This window comes from Quercus lobata, chromosome 3 (genome assembly GCF_001633185.2).
Source record: "Quercus lobata isolate SW786 chromosome 3, ValleyOak3.0 Primary Assembly, whole genome shotgun sequence".
NCBI classification, from domain to species: Eukaryota; Viridiplantae; Streptophyta; class Magnoliopsida; order Fagales; family Fagaceae; genus Quercus; species Quercus lobata.
The window spans coordinates 21,915,012-21,931,449 of NC_044906.1; the positions used below are offsets into that span (position 1 = coordinate 21,915,012).

At 32.3% G+C, this 16,438-nt stretch overlaps 1 non-coding gene across 1 annotated transcript; it reads left to right on the plus strand.

Moving 5' to 3' along the window:
- Nucleotides 1–15,639: 15,639 nt before the first annotated feature.
- Nucleotides 15,640–15,792, plus strand: LOC115983067. Its single transcript, XR_004089871.1, has one exon. It is a non-coding gene; the product is annotated as a U1 spliceosomal RNA (small nuclear RNA).
- Nucleotides 15,793–16,438: the final 646 nt, after the last annotated feature.

Sequence of the window (16,438 nt, forward strand, 5' to 3'; positions counted from 1 at the left end):
TATTATAAAGATTGATGAAGTATTTGCATTTCAGTGGCAAGGATAACATGCTTCCTAGTAGAGATGAAGCCGAACGATTTTAAGAACTCGTTACAAGATTGTGTTGTTTGTCACTTCAAGGACAATGGGCACCCTTTTATTTGTATGTGAGAATATGTAAATCCATCATATAATGTCATGGTTAGCTCTCATCATCACTTTCACGTTAGCAAAGCTACTAATGACACCTAGATTTTCATGAGCATTGACTTCCTCTGATTTGGTACTCTCAGTCATATTGACCAAATATTTACTTTTGTTGCATTGGTTTAAAATCACCTAATCCAACCAGGTTGAATCCCAACTTTACTAACATCCTTTTCCATCTGTTCTGGCTTCAGTTTGTCCAATGGAACATTGGTGGACTACTTTTTTCATTTGATATATGTATGGTGCCAACACTGAAATGCTTCAAAATTTCTTTTTCTTTTTTTGGATAATTCAATAGTTACAATGGGAGAGGGAGATTTGAACCCTGGATGTCTCGTTTGGAAGCACTAGGAAGTGCCAATTGAGTTACAATACTATTGGAACTTCAAAATTTCTTGGATATGGTTCAATCCATTTGGAGCCCAGGACCATGTTTAGATGATGTATTTTAAAATTTCTGTAAATTTATGATTACATATCAGCTTTGAGTTATCTCAAAATATTTAAAATATTAAAGTGTCAATGGACTAAAATTCCATGATAATTGTATTCTACTTGAAAATTGAACACTAAGGACTCAATTCAGAGCAAAAAACCTGGTGATTTTAAAGATTGAGCGGACTCTTTAACATTGAGGATCAGGCAAACAAAAAGACATACCATTTATAAACTGTTGCTATTCAGTTTAAATAGAAGATGGAATACTGGTTCCTCCTATGCTTAGGACGAACGATATGGTCATGTACTTTATGTTGGAGAACCAGCAGTCTAAAACCTTAAGCTACCCGGAAGTTAGCCAATTTTTTTCTTTTTCTTTTTTAGTAAGTATAAATTGACTGAAAGAAAAAAGAAAAGAAAAGGTGCTTCGAAGTACGCGGGTTGTGTACTAAAGGTGCATCATAAATTAGTAAAGAATACTACAATCAAGAAAATCCAGCAAAGTAGAGAAAGAATGGCCACTTAAAGTAGCCATCCAATCTTATAGAGTGCATAAAAAATCGTCTTTATATCCAATGTAGATCCTTCAAGGCCTTCAAAAGTCTGATTATTCATTCCTTCAAAATATTCCACAGGATGCGCAGAGGGATTTCCTTCCAAATTTCATAATACAGTGCCTTGAAAACTGCCCCTTCCAAGAGGCCTTTAGATCAACTACCCTTTTAGGCATGAGCCGGATAATCGACTGCATATAAAGCACACGCTAAAACTTAATGATTTTTTTTTTATTGTATATGAACTGCAAATTAACTACTTGTTTGCTTCATTGTGATAAACAACTTTATGATTTCAATTGGTCTTGGCCTTTTATTCTTAATCTCGGGCTAGTCATACTTGTTGGCTGTGTTCTTTACCTTTAGGTAGGTTAATGCAACCTGTTAGAGATATTAAAGCGCAACTCAATCTTGGTCAAAGCGGTCAAGTCTGTTATAGAACTATAGTCCATGTTCATTGTATTTTATCCTGCTTGGGGTCAAGTCTGTTATAGAACTCTGGTCCATGTTCATTGTATTTTATCCTGCTTGAAGTGCAAGCAAAGTAATCTTAAGCCTACTTGTAGTTTAAGACTCAACCTTGGGTTAGTTTAGGACTTATCCTAATAATAACATCTTTTAATGAATTTCATTGTAAAATACATAGAATATAATAGTAAATATATAGTCATTTAAAGCTTTCAGGCGTAGATATAAGCCTTTAATTGTCAATGTTTTCTTTCTTAACTTTTTTATTTTCTCATTCATATTTTTATATACAGGTTATCATGAAGTCAAAGTTATGTCTTGCCTTCTCTAGCATGGTTTTGAGTTACATATTATCTTTTCTAATATGATCTTTAATTGTCAAATCCAAAATTCTTCTTTTAAGACCGCTACCACCCACTTTGCAAGGCTCGTACTAACCTATTCCCTATCATGGACAACATCTATATTCCCTCTCTCTATCACTTCTAATGTCTTAGTACTAATTTATTCCTTGTGGACAACGTATTGACAACTTCATATGAGTCTTTCCTAGATGTGATATTTTATGAGAAGACGATCTTAATGATTTCAACTACATTTAATGTGCACATGTATCTTATTATAGTGAAAATGTTGTGGTTCTAGTTTTTTATTTAATAAGTATATGCATTGCTTTTAGCTTTTGAGTATAGCTTTTTATTATATATTTTTATAACTTTTGAGTGTTTAAACAACAATAACACTTTTGGCGCGTATTTATATAACACTTCAACTCGTATTTTCACAACATTGAAAACTGAACAATACCACCTAAACACTACTACCAGACGGGCCATAATTGCCTTTGATAGCATGAATGCAAGCCATATTTTGAATGTGCTATGATATGCTGATTTGTTTCTATTTAGTTGGTTAGAAAGTGCGAGAAAGTGAATTTTTTTGGTTTTTCTTTTAGCGATCAGTCGTATATGTTTGGTTGATCAGAAAGTGAGAGAAAGTAAAAGAAAATTTTGATTTCTTTTGGTGGTTTGCATTTGTTTGGCTTCATGGAAAGTGAGTGAATATAAAATTATATATATATATATATATATACATATATATATATATATATGTATATTTATAGGATAGAGGTTGGTGAGGACTAAGATAAGGTGAGAATATATGTTGCTGGGAAAGTTGAAATTATTTTATATATTCTCCCTTTTATTGAATTAAAAAAATTCTTTTATATATATAAGATTAAAGAAAAAGTATTATGGGTTATTTTTTTTAAAATAGATTAGTGGGTAATTGGGTGGGTTGGGTCGAGTATGGATATTAAATATTTGGTTAAATCATAAATGGGCAATAAATGGTCCAATGGGTGTTTAGTACCCGGCCATTTATGATTTACCCAAATCCACCCAATTCACACCCCTAACTTTGACTTGTTTAACTCCCAGCAGCCCATGGAGCTCTCAAACTCGTCAACAAGGCGCGGACTATTCTTGGTGATGAGACCATGAGAGAAATCTATGTGACGTGCATGTGGGTCTGCGTCCTTCAATTACTGCTTGTTGGATGGACTGCATGACATTCCACTTCAAACCTAAAATGATTATTGAGGTTTGTGGAAAATAATACTTCCTCTTTCGTTTAGTAACAGAATATTTTAATTTTTTATAAGATTTTATTTACCAAAATTTAACCATAATTAGTAAAAATATAATTGATTAATTTAAAGTCATAATGCAAAGTTTATCAAGCACAAAAAAGAAACATGCAAAGTTAAATCTCTTCACAACCAATTGAATAAAGAAAAGAAAAAAAAGTCATACTAAATATTTTAAAATGCATAATTGATGATATCAACTTTTTTTCCCTTTTTCTTTTTCTAATAGATCTCTACTTTGACCTAACTTTATGCCCATGCAATGCAAGGCTTAATCAAATTTCATATATGTAAATTCAAATAAAATTTAAAAGTATAATTAAAACTAAATTATAAATAAATAGTAAAAATAAAAAAATAATTTTTTTTAATTATATGATAAATTTATATTTGCAAGTCTAACTTGTTTTATAAAAACAAAATCATGGAGTATAAAATAATTTATGATAAATAATGAAACTTCCTTTTAATGTTTTGAAACTTTTGTTAATTGAATTATAATCATTATTTTTCGGTAAAAAGATTTTTTTTAAAAAAGATAATGCTTTTGTTAAATAGTATGTATATGATTGCATTACTAAAAAAGAAGAAGTAATAGTTGAATTATTTATTATTTATAATATTTTTACTCTAATTATGCACATATAAACACAACATGACTTTAGACAAAGAATATACCTCTGTTTGTTTCTTTTATGACTTTGAGACGTTGAGAGAGATGAAAGTGTAATTATGTAACTGAAAGATGAAACCTGTTGGTGGGAGAGAAACATGAGTATTAAAAAAGTTGATAATTCATAAATAAAAAAAAAAAAATATATATATATATATATTTATATATATAAACTTGAACCAATTGTTGTGGGAAAGACAGCGTAGTACAAAAGTTGAATATTATGAATTGGATTAATCTACCTGTCAATTTTTAATGCGAAATTTAAGTACAATGTATGTGGAGTTTTTCTTTTTATTTTTGAAGCTAAAGAAAAATAGCATAAACGTAAAGACAACTCATGCACAAAACCTATTCAATTTGATGGAAAAAAGAAAAGAAAAAAAGAAGACGACAAATACAAACTTGTTAATAGGTAGGGTAGGAAGGAGAAGGAAAGAATACACAACAAAGTTATATGGTTTGGTAGGAGAAGAGAATAATACATAAATAAAAAAAATGTTTGTATATATACTCCATTATATATAGAATTTTAAGTTTGGTAGAAGTTGATATGAGTAAGAGTAGGAGTTTCCATTAAACTCAAACTGTACGGTACTATTTACATTTTTTTTAAAAATTTTTTACTTGAACCAAAAAATAATTCTTTCCCAAGAACAAAATAAATTCTAAACTGACTACACATTTTAGTAATGCAATCATATACCAAAGAAGGTATTTGGTATCAAATGATACCATGTCAGCGGTATCAAATTCTAATAAATATGAGACATGTCAGCAAAAATAATTAACCCAATAACAATTGAAAGATATGTGTTAGTGGGTAGTTAGTTTTTGTGTACATGTATCTCGTTTATTTGATTTTGATACGGATGACATAAGATTATTTGATATAAAAGATAATCAGTGTTGTCGAGTCATCTCACGCCGGTAAGGTGTGATATTGAGAAGGGGTTTATCACTTGCTCCGTGACACTAACCGTGTGAGTGTATTCTTTTATCTCATTCCCCTTCCCCCCTATATGTGTGTGTGTTTCTCAAAAAAGAAAGAAAGAAGGTTTTATTAATTATTAAAATTTTAATTTATTTTATTAAATGTTAGGATATATTTCCTCTAATCAAAAGATAAGATTTAACAATAATTAAATTTAGCTAAAAATTTATTATCTTTTTTTTAAATAAATAAAATCCTATTCCAACTAAAAATCTATTATAAAAATTTTTCAAACTTATACTATATTTTTACCATACCAATAGTCTTTTCGTATAATCCCTCTTGCGCCCATGCTTTTGTTTTGTTTTTGTTTTTCAAGTTGCAACTTACACGTATGTATTTGTATATAATAGCTTTGAATTTTTTATTTAAAAAAAAAATTGGTGCAATATGATAGCTTTTCGTCTTCCTAATATCTGTGTGAATTAATTTCACATTAATTTTACCTCTTAATGTATTTAATATTGGGAAATGTTAACCAATGCCCTTTAGGAGCTATTTTTAAAAGCATTTTATTGAGAGAATGATAAAACAATAAATGGTACTGACAACTTTTTATATATTCCATAAAAGTGGTGCCAAAACTTTCTTATTATGATTTATTAGTAATTGCCCTAAGAGCATCTGTTAACATTTTGATTCTTTCCCACAAATTCTTTATTCTAAAGTGAGTACACTGTGCTGAACCTTAAATTCACAAGGTCAATGGTATTGTCCAATTCTCTTTATAGAGGGCTTCGAGTCCTCTTTCCCTCATTTATTGTCAAAAAAGAAAAAAAGAAAAAAAGAAAAGCAGTGGCTTATTGGAAGAAAGAGAGGGCCTTCAAAGCTTCAAAATGTTTTTGTTAATTCTCAAAGTTTTTAAGTTGTAGGGTCAGATTCTTGCTAGTTATCAATTTATAAGTAATATTGTATGCTTATTTCTTATCATAGAGTTTGAAGTATTTCTGTCACGTGAAAGTATGTACTCTTCTGCATATCTCGATAATTTTGAGTATTGGATTTGTTAGTTGAATTTCTCTAGTAGTCCATCTCATATGAAAAGCAAACTGGTTGATTTTTTAAATACAACTTACAATTACCTTGGCTTTACCATCATAATCTCTTTAAGAACTAAAAATCAAGATATGCTTGTGATTTGAACTTTGAGTATTGGCCACAGACTCGTAGTCATTAAAAGTTAGGCTGAACCATACCAAGAGTACAAGCCCGTTAAGATCAATCTAAAAAAAAAAAAATCAAAAACCCTGATGTGGCATATGCTATGTTTTTCCGTTATTAACTTCCATTTTGTTTGTTTGATTTTCAAATCCGTACTTTTTTTGCTTCTCCTTTTCATATAGTCTTTGACAGCTCTGTTTTGTTGTTTGGAATTAGATTTATACTTTTTGGGTTATTATTATGCTCCTCATTTTGCTTTTAGGAGTTAAATAAGATACTGCTTTTCAGTTGATTTTAATGTTTGTAAGTGTGTTTTCATCATCTAATTCATACTAGTGGCTTGCCCTGCCTTGGTCTTAATTCCCACAGATTCTTTCCTACAAAATCATCGACTTAAAAACCTTTAATTCATACGAATTGGAAGAAAGGAAACCAAAATTAAATTTCCAGAACAAATACACTCAAATAAACTACCTGAAAAGAGGACAGCGAGGATGAAAGTGAATGCTGGAAGTGTATAGTTAATGCTCTAACAATTGTTGAGAGTCTCAAGTGTTTTAAACCTACTATCAGAGAATTGGAAAATATTTCTCAATCTCATTAGGAAACGAGCTGTACAACTTATACTATACAAAATTAACTAATCTCTACATGTGTGAACAGAAACCTTCCCAACTATCTCACGTGTTACAACTAAACGTACTAACAAATAGATACTAAACTACATGTAGTTTATCTTCTCAAGCTACTGCCGTTTTCCGCTGTTTTCAATTCTGCAAATTCACTTGTTCTTGTTTCTGTCAAGCTCTGCTTTGATCCTTGCTCTTCATACTTCTCATGTTTCTTCTCTTTCCTCTGATACTCCTCCTCAAGGGAAACTGCAGAATGTATATTAACCATTCCCATCTTGCAAACCAGATTGAAGAATTGATTGAATCCTAGTGCCTTGGTTAGCAAATCAGCAAGTTGACAATGTGTTCTCACATGGATTAACTTGATGACCTTCTCTATCACCTTCTCCCTCACTACATGGCAATCCATTTCAATGTGTTTGGTCCTTCCATGAAATACTAGATTTGAGCCAATATGTAGGGCAGCTTGACTATCACAAAACAACAAAGCTTCCCTATTATGTTCAATCCCAATATCCTTAAGAAAATACAATATCCAAACTATCTCACAAGTGGCCACAGCCATAGCTCTATATTCTGCTTCTGCAGAGAATCTAGACACTATGCACTATTTTTTTGATTTTCGTGAAACTAGGGAGTCTCTAATGAACACACTATAACCTGTCACAGATCTCCTTGTATCAAGACATGAAGCCCAATCTAAATCAGCAAACCCTTTGACATGAATTTCTGAATTTGATGAAAACAATATGCCTTTTCTTGGTTCATTCTTCAAGTATTGCAAAACTCTATACACAGTATCTAGGTGAGGCTTTCTTGGCTTAGCCATTTATTGACTTAACCTATGAGCAACATTGGTGATGTCTAGCCTAGTAACAGTAAAGTATAACAACCTTCCAATCATTCTTTTATACATACTTGGATCCTTGAGCTCTTCCCCTTCATACTTGCTCAACTTGATGTTTTGTTCATTGGTGTCTTAGCTGGCTTGCAACCTAGGAGTCTTGCATCATTCAACACCTTAAGAACATATTTTCTTTGACACAAAGCTATTCCTTGATCTGATCTACCAACTTCAACCTCAAGTCTAAAGTATAACAACCTTACTTTTAAATTTTTTTTTTTTTTTTTTTAATAGTTAAAATCGAAAATTGATTTTTCAACTACCAAATCCCCTCCATCCAAAACTGTTGCGTTAAGGTACTGCATCTCATTTCGATTTAGATTCAAATGTCTCTTTCTTAGGGTTCCATCACAACGGATAGAAAAAGAAAAGGAACTGTAGATCAATATCAATCTCAACAAGGTTATTGATTTTCCATTTATAGTAAGTATCAGATTGGGTTCAAGACTCAAGAGTAAAATTAGGCTTGTGGCACCCCCTATCTCTTAAAGGCTGTTCAAAATGAACCTAATGGATCGAACTTTCACTTTGGGTAACCTTATAGCAGACCCCCCGGCAAAAGTGGTTGGATCCACCAACTACAGTAAATAGGGTTTCTTACCCTTGAACCCAATATTTCACAAGCAGGAAAGGTCTAAATTTTCTATATCCAAGAGTAGGGCTGTCCACGGGTTAGTCCGGGTTGAATTTGTGCCCAACCTGGAACCGACCCAATAGAATCGGGTTTTGGAAAAACTCACTTGCCGCTGACCGCCGAAGTAAACGAGTCTGGTGGATCAGACTTCAATAGGTGGCGGATGGGTCGGTTAGCGACAAAGATCTGAGAAAACGGTAAGGAAACTGCGAGAAAATGTGAGAAAAACCTAGATCCAGCGAAAATCTCATCGGAATCTATGAGATTTCGCCAAATCCGGCGGTAGTCTCATCGGATTCGATGAGATTTTGCTAGATTCGGTCAAAGTCTCGTTGGATCTACATGAAATAGTGCTTGAATCCGCGTTTTATTGCCGAGATCCGGGTTTTTTTATTGCTGAAATCTGGGTTTTTATTGCCGGAATCTGGGTTTCTTGTTGGAATTTAGGTTTTCTGCTGGCCGGTTTGGGTTTTTCAGGTTTCTCGGGGAGAGAAACCAAAATTGACCTGCCAGAGTCGGTTTCTGGTGGATAAAATTTGACGCCGACAGTTGGAGTAGGTCAGGTCGGCCGGTTTTGGATCGGTTCTGGTCGGGTCACCAAATATGTTTGGATAGCCCTATCCAAGAGAAATTTGAAGTGGTCGAGATCAATGGATTTAACCCTTTAACCAAATGCATAAGTAGCTTTGAGTAAAAAAAAATCATTCTATTTAGCACTAGAATTAAAAAAAAAAAAACTACCCGGTGGTTGGCTTCTTTGTTCCCACTCTTCAACATGCACAACTTCAAAGTTCAAACATCCCCATTATCACACTTCTCTGCATACTTATATCTTTTCTTCTTCTACTTCCAATTGGGGGGTAATTTTTTTTGTCAATCTCTTCACAATTTTATATTATGAGTTTTTGCTATAAATTTAAAATATAAATAATTAGAAAAATAAAAATTTTAATTTTAATTATTGAACATAATTCATCTTATGATTTTGAGTTTAAACATAATGGGGAAATTATTTTCTATGAAGGATTTAGAACCTCTGCATTTTTTCTTGGTCTTGAGGTAGTATACAGTTCTGATGGTTTGTACCTAATTCAAACCAAAAATACAATGGATTTGTTCTATTTGAGTCATTTGACACTCCCATATATCCCTTTTTGCGGAAACCAAGTGTGTCAATTCATGCACCAACCTTCAGCAACTCACTAGATTGCTGTTAAACGAATCTTACGATATTTGAAGAGAACTCCTGATCATGGTCTTTTTAATCAACTTTGTTCTCTACGTTTGGAAGCATATCTGGATGCTGATTATGCTGTGTCCTGTGAGCCTAATGATCGTTGCTCTCTTGGAGGCTTTTGTATTTATCTTGGTCATAGTCCCATAAATTGGAGTCTCAAGAAAAATCGTATTGTATCTCACTCGATAACTAAAGCAGAATCTTGTCAATTGGCATATACTTAGCTGAGATTTTGTGGCTTCAGTCATTATTCAAAGGTTTGGGTGTCTCTCAATCAATTCCACTTATTTACTGTGACAAAATTAGTTCAATTTCTTTAGCCTCAAACTCAGTTTTTCATGCTCGAACAAAACATTAGAAAGTAGATTACTATAATGTGCATGAAAAGGTTGTTCACAAGGAGCTTGAGGTTCGCTACATGTTGTCCAGATCGGAGATGTGTTCATTGTTTGCTAAAGGGCACTTCTTTGCTTCCTTCAATTAATTATTGACAACCAAGCTTAAAGTATGGTCACACTCCATTAGCTTGCGGGGGTGTGATAAACAGGTGACTAGTGAGTCCAATTCAAATCCAAAGTTTGCTATTAATGAGTCCAATTCTGATATAATTCAAATTTTGTTAAAAATAGGTTACCAATATCACTCCCTTAATTTTCACCAAAATTTTGGTGAAAATTAAGGGAGTGATATTCCTTGATTTAAGATTTAATTTAATTTGTAATAGTTGTATATTCCTTGATTTAGTTAATTTAACTGAGGAGTATAATTGTAAAGGTTCATGTAGTAAAACTTGTAATACCATTTACTATTTTCTAATTGTAAATCCTTATAGTTTAGCTGCTGATTAGTTTTTACTGTATTTCCTACCCAGTTTGGGGAATTGCTTTTGATCTTTTCCATATATACAAGTCTAAACACACCTCATGTAGTTTTCAATCTAAACAAAATTCCTAAGTTTGAATTCCTTTATTAAGGATGCCGAATTCCCTATCAAGGAGCATAGAGTATAGAGAAAGACAAAGTTTAGCTACAAAATTGGTTGTAATTTAAGGTTATAAACTCATTCAATAAAATAAATATTACTACATATTTTGAAAATCTAACCGTTGAATTACATGTTCTTTACGCTCTTAATACACATGTCAAATTTTGTGTCAATTAGATATGATTTACTATGTGATCTATAAGCTCATGTTTTATGCATAATTTTACATTACAAAAACTTGCAATTTAAAAATTTTATTGGTGACATAGCTATTGATCTTTAATTTTCTTGAAATTTTGTAAGTATGGAGAATATAAGAAGAAAATATAATCCAATGGTGGATTTATCAAAATTCACCTCTTATAAAAAGATATTGAGTAAGGTTGTAGCCTAAGTCTACAACTAATTTTGTAATTAAATTTTGTCCTATAGAGAATTGCATAATCCTCATACGTTGGCTGAAAAAATGCTAGTGCTAGGACCACAACAAACTTCACAACTTTGGCCACAACCATGTGAAGAGTTGTAGTGTTGGAGGTGTGGACCTATATAGACTCACTACTTTTTCTCCGCTACTCCTAGGTTGTGTAGGTCTCATGAGATCACAAGAAGGCTCAAAATCAACTTTAACCAAGATTGACTAGCCTCAATTACTTTTTACCCCAAATACAATGAAGCCTTAAAAAATACATTAAAATGAGAAGAAATACAATAAAAAAAAACTTTTAATAAAGCCAATAAAAAAAGGACAACTCCAAAACTCTTCGAACTTTTTATATTTTTCTTTTTTGAGTGTGAATATTGAAAATTTAACTGTTGAATTTCATATTCCTTATGTTCTTAATATGAATATCAAATTTTGTTCAAATTAAGTGTTATTTACTATTCAATCAATATACTTATTTTTTATACACTATTTTAGATCACAAAAAATTGAAATTTTAACATTCATTTAATAACATAGAAATTGATCTTTGATTTTCTTGAAATTATGAACAAAATAATATGAACATACAATTCAACGGTTAGATTTTCAAAATTCACACTTAATATAAGGATATATGAGGAGTAATTTGAAGGTTTTTTTTCCTAATTAGTTTGGAAAGAAATTTTGTTCTTACATGGATTTAATAACTCTTCTATCTTTTGACAACCTTTACTTGTGTCTTTAATTAAAATTACAAGTTTATGTGTGTATATAAATATTGTGCTTTTTTCCCCTTAATAATTCGATAGTTGCAATAGAAATAGAGGATTTGGATATTGGATGTCTCTATTGGAAACCTAGTTGAACGACAAAACTCTTGACAAGCCTTTATAGTTTATATATGATTTGAAGAGTGAAGGCTTATTTGTGATTATTTAAAGACTCAATATTTGTGCAGGTTCCTAGAACCAAGTTTTAATGTGTAATAATTCCTTCCTCCATCATTTTGTTTGGGATGATTGAATGTTGGATGTTGATCTTTTGTCGGTTGAAAGAAAGTTAAAACTTTTGGGTTTGGATTATGTTCAGTGCAATTAGTTGCATTGCAGCACTAGTCACATTAGGATGTAGATAAATGTTTAGTTTTGGACACGTATCTATATCTTAATGTGTCCAGTGCATTAATACAAGCCGTGTCCAAAAAGTTTTTGGTGGGTAAGTGGAGGGGTTGATTTCAATAATATATACATGATGATGGAATCTTAGCGAACAATAATGAATATAATAAACCAACATAGACCTTCCATGTTTCTATAAAAATAAAAAAAATAGACCTTCCATGCTCTTAAATAATTCGTAACACCCAGGCAAGAAGCATAGTTCCTTTTTCCTTCAACAAAAAGAAAAAGTAGCCTAGCTCTTATTTACAGTAACAACATTTTGGTTATGAGGCCTGTGGCTCCATTGCTGCCATCACTGTCACATTGTTATGACCATTGTTTTATCAAGTATTTCTCTCCATCCCCTCAAGCTAGCAGACTTGGATGATTTCATGTCATGGGCAGGTGATGATCAAGTTACACGGTTCCTCCGATGGAAGACTTCTACATCTTCGGAAGAGGCTTTGACTTTCATCAAGGATGTTTGCATACCCCATCCTTGGTGTCAATACATATGCATAGATGACCGTTACATCAATTAACATGGGAGATTGCTCTCTCACCTAGGTTGCACGGACACGTCATTTTTAGCGTCATGTCAGTGTCAGACACCGAAACAGGTATGACTCGCCGGATTCCGGTGTCCGGCGAGTGTCTCTCTCTTTTTTTTTTTTTTTCGACATGGCTCCGACACGTCCGACACGCTAGCGGTGAAAAAAAAAAATCATAGATTTTGATTGAATACCATTGATTTTGTGATATACCCTAAAACAAAAAAGCAAGTTTAGAGTTTGAGAAGTCATTAGACTGAAATTTGAAACCAACATCTCAAGTTCTCAACCCACTGTCCCACCCTCCCTCTGACCTCTGCCTGTTGCCGCTACCCTCGCTGGAGCTAGATCGGGTTGATCGGCGAGCTCCATAGACGTCGACACTGTGCCCTGTCCCTTCCGATCTCTCTCTCTCTTGGTGTGGACAACAGGTCCAACCTCTTCTCTAGTTCTCTTCTCTCTCTCTCTCTCTCTCTCTCTCTCTCTCTCTCTTTTTTTTTTTTTTTTTTTTTTTTTCCAGATATTTTGGTGAATGGGTGTACTATTAGTCTGTTACCCACTTATAAGTTATAAGTTATAAATTTATAATGTGTTTGTTTGTTTGTTTTTTTTTTTTTTAATCCCACTCTGTCACAGACTCAGTGTCATTGTCACTGTGTTATACTTTTTATTATGAATTTATTTTTGTTTCTTTACTCAGCCTTTTATTTTGCCTTATAAATTATAAACGTATTTTATATCTAAAAATATTAAAAAAATATGCCTAAATATAAAATTTAATTAATTATTTAACCGTTGTGTCCCTGCTGTGTTGTCTCCTTATTTTTCAAAAATTGCCGTATCCCTGTGTCCGTGTCCGTGCAACATAGTCTCTCACAAGCGTTCCAAGGACTTTGCTCAAGGAGGTTATGCTGAGGAAGTATTGTTACTTAGCTTTTGTTGCTGTAGAATTGTCTTGCTTCACATGATTCTCAAAGACCTCAGCGTCTTCCTTCACATTGTTCCACGTATTAGTGATAATGTATCAGTTTGTGGTTGTGGGGGAATATTGTTTAAGGGCAATTCAGCCATGACCACCACAAGCATACAACCTCACAAAAATACGACTAAGGGTCAGCCAAGTTGCAGAAACTAACATTCGTTTGATTATGATAAACACAATTGGTTAAAAAGTGTAACCAAAAAACTAATAGTAGTTGAAGGATTTGAGCACATGTACAATTAACCTCTGGTTAGTAGGATAAATAGAGGTCTGTATAGTTCAAAGATAAGTGAATATAGTTCATGCATGTTCAATCTGTCACTTTCTCTATTCTCCTCTTGCTCTTTCTGTAATATATGTTAGTCTAGTTTTGTTACGTGTTTTCAGGCTTAAATCTCTTAATAAAACTCTAAGAGCTTAAGCTTAAGTGGCTTTTTTTTTTTGGGTGTTTTCCACATATACATGCAGCCATCCCCTGTGGAAACTCTCAAATAATTATATATAATAATATAAATATACCCCTAGACTTTAGTTTAATTGAGACAAAACTTGAGAACAATCCGGTAAAAATATATTTCCAACTCCACGTAAAAATAAAATTTCAATCCACTTTGATGTTTTCCTCAAGACCAAGTACACTAGACAAAAAAAAAAAAAAAAAAAAAAAAAAAAAAGGCCCCTCATCACATGCACAAAACACATGTGATGAGACTAGTGTGCGTGTGTGTGTATAAATATATATATATATATTTATACACACACACGCACACTAGTCTCATCACATGTGTTTTGTGCATATATATATATAAAGTGCTAGGCGTGGATAAATAGTATTTCAAGTTTTCAACAGTGGCCTATTGATGTTATTAATATATTTGCAATGATTAAAATATCCCATCGCCATCAAAATTTAATGGGTGTTCTTCCTCCCTTCTTCCTTCCTTTTGGGTCCTTGATTTTGAGTATGAAAGCATAGGCATAGTAAGAGATTCAACTACCATGAGGCCCCAGAGTTTTTTTTTTTTTTTTAATAGTATATATTAAATTATTTTATTGTATAAAAAATTAAAATTTAACGTTTAGACTTCTAAAAATTACAATGAATTCCCTTTCAAAGAAACCCCAAAAATAGAAATTACTCGCAAGTTTAAAATGTAAGTTTAGAATTATAACATTTTTTTTTTCAAATATAAGTATAATGTCTATATCATTGAAACCTAAATTTTAAGATAAATTTTTGAATGTTTATTATTTTTATTGGCTTTTTAGGGCCTATCTCTAATTTTTAATGTCTATTTTGTTTGTATTTTTTAACCCAAAACTAAAGATTTTGGACCAAAAAATAAAAAAATAAAAACATACTTTTTAACTCAAAAATTAAGGGGAAAAGTGAAATTTTGAGCAAAAAACGAAAAAGGCAACCTACAAACCAAAATGGACCAAAGTGGACCGACACGGACCAAATAGACCCAGGTGGATCAAAATGAACTGAATGAACCAAAGTGGACTGAATGGATCAAATTGAACCAAAATGCTATGCTGTTGTGGCTTAAAGGGAGCTGCAACAATAAAGGCTAAGTTTTAGTTTTTAGATAGTATATAGATAATTAGATATAGATGATTTGAACCTTCAACTTTAACGACAAGCAAGTAACAAGAGTTTTATAATTCAACTGATTGATATCTTATATTTTCAAGGGAGATATCTATGGTTTAAATCTCTCCACAACCCAACTATCGAATTATTGAATAATTAAAAAAAAAATGCAGCAAGCAGGGCAGGGGAAGCATAGCATATGGGGGCTATTGTGTTTTTTTTTTTTGGAGAATAGGCTATGGTGTTAAAGGTAGTATAATTGTGCTTGCCTAGCCTTTCAATTGATACAATTTAGTTAACTAGACACTTGCGATTAGCCTGAAGTTCCCACATCGAACTAACATAAATGAAGAGACAGGCGCAAGGGGGTATAAATATGTAGCACTATTCAAGGTGAAAAACATACTTACCTGGACGGGGTCTACGTTTGATCATTAAGGATCATGTCCTAGGTTAGTGACCTCCATTGCACATAAAGGAGGGGTGCTAACCTAAGGTCTTCCCAAGTGGAAGAGCCTACGTCATTATTTGTTGCTATGGGGGCTTCGGCCCCTGCCCAATTTCAGTCTTAAATATTTTGGACATTTAAATGTTAATGTATTTTCACAATAATTTGTTGAAATTTTTCTGTGACTCATTTGTATTTCTATATTGTTTTATGGTAATTGATGTTATTAATATATAAGGAATTAATTTTAATTATACTGATATCAATGACTCTGAGTAGAAGTAGCAAACATAAAAATTCAAGCATCATATAGTTATTATTATTAATTAAAATGATAACAAATTGAATAAAATTATACAAACTAGTATATAATTATTATATGTAATTTTCTATAGTAAAAGGTCGAAGGAAAACATCAATGAGAAGCAGGGACCAACAAAAGAGCATATTTATGTGGGTGCATTAATGGATATGGTTATAAAAATTAGAATTTTACGTAGGATAGTCAGATCAAATCACAGGATTTTATCAAGAATACTAATATTATAATTTATGTAAAGAAACAAAGTGAAAATTCACCAATAGTGATGATAGTGATAATAAAGGGAAAAACTTGGGTCCAGTGTTCATTGCATCAGACCTATCATGATAATGACACTTGCCAACTTTTGGTTACATGTTATCATCTTAACGAACTCAACTCAAATATGATAATGAATTTTGTTAATGCTTTCTTATCTCACGAGTGCAAGT